This window comes from Camellia sinensis, chromosome 12 (genome assembly GCF_055761805.1).
Source record: "Camellia sinensis isolate YWXY chromosome 12, ASM5576180v1, whole genome shotgun sequence".
NCBI lineage: Eukaryota > Viridiplantae > Streptophyta > Magnoliopsida > Ericales > Theaceae > Camellia > Camellia sinensis.
Window position 1 is genome coordinate 127070358 of NC_138972.1, and position 3660 is coordinate 127074017.

Sequence of the window (3660 nt, forward strand, 5' to 3'; positions counted from 1 at the left end):
GTGGCTGCAGGGTTAGATCAGAGAGAGAGAGAGAGAGAGAATTGTTCACAAGAAAATTTCTTGCTTGTGGTTTTACAAAAGTGGACCATAAAAACTATAAATATGACAACTATCCAAGGGGACAATTGTGGAATTATGCATTCAATGAGGACAATTGTGGAATTATACATAAAAAATCCTACACATACAAATTTCTCATCTAATTTTCTTACTATTAAATACAAAGATATGAGCCTACGATTACTTATTGTGTAATGATATTCAAATAACAAATTCTTGTGTACAAACATCACACTTCTCAGTTGCAACCATTGTGTAGGCTAGTTCTGCACAAAATAAACATTCACTAAACTGAATAAAAAACTAGAATAAACCATACACTATCTGGGATTATATATCAGCCTCACCTAATTTTCGTCCATGGAATTATATATCTCCTGATTCATCAGCTCCCACATTGTAATGCCTGCAGAGGCTTTGGTAACAGTGGTCTGTGAACAAGAAACACTCAAGACACCTGCAGCATTGTAGGCTGAGATCTCGGATTGGGACTTAAGCATGCCATTGCCATTGTTGCTAAGAGAACCAAATTTTGAGCAATCAGTTGATTGACAGCAGACAACAGGCAGGGATCTAATAGGTCCTTCAGCAGACTATTTTGAGCAGATGATGATGACACTGAACAGAGTAGTTCGCTTGGATACCTTCCCATTATTGTTTCTAGAACCACCACCCCAAAGCTATAAACATCCCACTGCTCAGTCACGGCCATGGTGTACGCAAGCTCTGCACCAATAAGAGGAGTTCAGAATTTTTGTTTTCTACCCTGCCTTCACTGGCATAAATTAGATTTTGTGATTACATTGCATAACATATTTAATAATACCATAGAAAATACTATATCAGCTGCATTTTCTTACATAATTCTTTTCCCACTCTTGCAGCTAAGGAAATGCAGAGTGGGGCGAGTGTCTAGCGGGTACAAAGCCTCGTGAATAAACTCAAACTCTGAATACGCATAATAACCTGCAAATCACACGAGCTTGAATTTTTTTGCACCCATTGAGAATGTAACATGAGAGATTCAAAATTATCCTATAATGAAGCTTCTATGTATCTAACATGAGACTTTCAAAAATTATCCTATAATGAAGCTTCTATGTTCAGCCCTTACGCTGTGTTTAGGTCATGGATTTTGGGGAGGGATTTAGAAATGAAAAGAGAAAATGTGTGCAAAACTATGTTATTTCACCTATATTTTCCCTTTTCCTTTCCTTTTCCTTTTTCCAAATCCCTCCACAAATTCTTACAAAGTTTTTGTACAAAATAATGCGACTACCTTTCACTTTGAAACAAAATGCAAATGAAGATTTTTTTTTTTTTACAGGAATATCATTCTTCACATAATTTCTTGTACAATTTTTATATATGAATAGAGTTTTCTTTTTTCTTTTTTTATTTATTTACTAATATGAACACCTTTGGATCTAGTAGAGACCATACGCAAATGATTTTTTCACTAGTTTTATAAAAAATTGTAAACCAGCTTTACCTACATACAAGGTCAAGATATTGGGATTTTTTTTCTTTAAAAACAACTCATTTTTTAAGAAACACCATGAGCAGGGGATTGATCGCACAGCGTAACAAGCCTTCTAACCCATGCAGCCGGGGCCAAGTCAGGCTTCCCAATGATTTGGGCAACCTAAACCAAACCCCATCCCATAAAGTAAATTAATCTCCACCATAAACATCATTAAACAGAAACTATCAATCAATATCAAGTATCACAAGTAACCAAATCAAATATCAAAACAACCTAAATAGTGAACCCAATTGGAGAATTAAAATAAGAATAGCCAAATTCAATAAATAGTGCATAATTCAACAAATCCCTTGGCATTAATTTATACCCATTCAAAACCAAAAAACGAGCACAAAATTAAATATTCAAAACAACCTAAATCTACAGTTTTGACATTTTTATGGATGAATAGTCTATGGTAGTTTATACAAGTCCCAAGTGAACCCTGCATGAAATTGTAGAACATACCCATTAAGCTAGATTTTATGGTGAGTTAAATAGCACCCCTACCTACCCGATTTTAGACCACATAAAAATATCAAAAACAAAAACATATGCCTGTCAGTTTCACCCCTACATAAATAATTTGAGCATTTTCTTTGATTTTATTTTTATTTTTTACTCTTTTTTTTTCATCTCACACAAACTATGTTGAGATGTGAGAGAGAGAGAGAGAGGCTTATCCGTGAAGTCGATCGGTGAGGAGTCGATCTTGCGAGGTTGATCGGTGAGGAGTTGATCTTGCGAGGTCGATCTGTGCAGACGAAAATGAGAGAGTGAGAGAGAGACTGATGAGATGAAGTGAGAGAGAGACTGATGAGATGAGAGAGAGAGAGAGAGAGAGAGAGAGAGAGAAGCTTACCTATGAGATCGATCGGTGTAATGAGAGAGTGAGGTCGATCGGTGAGGAGTCGATCTTGCGAGTTTGATCGGTGTGGAGTCGATCTGTGCAGATGAAAATGAGAGTGAGAAAGAGACTGATGAGATGAGATGAAATGAGAGGAATGAGAGGGCTGTGTGCATATTAGGGTTTTTTTTGGGGATTTTTGGTTGAGGGGGGAAAAACCAGCGGGAATGGAAAAGGGGGAAGGGATTAGGGATTTTTGACATTGGGGATTTTGGGTTTGGGGTAGGAGAATGGAAAAAAGGGGGGGGGATTGGAAATGTTTTTTGGAATTTTTTTTATTTTTATTATAAATGAATATTTAAATAATAAAATGATTTTTTTTTTTTTTTTTGGCAACGGAAGAATTGTTAAAAAAACTATTTTTTATTAAAATAAATTTTTTTTATAGTTGATGAATTTTATTTTTTTTTACATTTAGTAAGGTTGAAAATTTATTTGTTTCATATTTATTTTAATGAATAAAAAATTATTATTTTTTTTATTTGGTAGAAGTAGGGATAATATTTTCCATTAAAATAAAGTTAATTTTTTGTGATCAATGATTTTTTTGTGACTCATTTTTTTTTTTTATACTAAAAATCAAGAACTAATTTTTTGTGGTAGAGGATAGAAATGGCAGTAGTGGTGAAAGTGGTGGATAAGAGGTGATAGTGGTGGTGGTAGTGATGGTGAATGAGATAAGTGGTGAAGTTGTGGTAGTGGTAGAGGAGATAGAATAGCGGTGGTAGATGAGAGGTAATGGTAGTAGTAGTGGTGGTAGTGGAGTGGTAGCGATGATGGTAGTAATGATAGTTGTAGAGATGGAGTGACAACAGTGGTAGTAGTGGAATGGCATTTGCAGTAGTGGTGAATATGGTAGATAAAGAGAAGAGAGATGAGTGAGAGAGGCAGAGAGAGAAGACAGATGAGAGAGATAGAGAGAAGAGATATGAGCGAGAGACAACGAGAGAAAGAGAGAAAGACAGAGACAGAGACAGACAGACAAACAGAGAAGAGTGATGAGTTAGAGAGAGAGAGACAAAGAGAGAAAAAGATAGAGAGTGAGAGACAGAAAAAGAGACAGAGAGAGAAGAGAGATGAACGAGAGAGATAGAGAGAAGAGAGATGAACAAAAGAGACAGAGAGAGAAAAGAGATGAGAGAAGAGATAGATAAATAGAGAATATGAG

The 3660-nt window shown here is 35.6% G+C and overlaps 1 long non-coding RNA gene across 1 annotated transcript; it reads right to left on the reverse strand.

The window, feature by feature from the left end:
• Nucleotides 1-281: 281 nt before the first annotated feature.
• LOC114291126 (uncharacterized) lies at nucleotides 282-1068 on the reverse strand. Its single transcript, XR_003639293.2, has 3 exons — nucleotides 921-1068; nucleotides 408-786; nucleotides 282-326 (listed from the first exon to the last, which is right to left on the reverse strand). It is a non-coding gene; the product is annotated as an uncharacterized LOC114291126 (long non-coding RNA).
• Between the last annotated feature and the right edge of the window lie 2592 nt (nucleotides 1069-3660).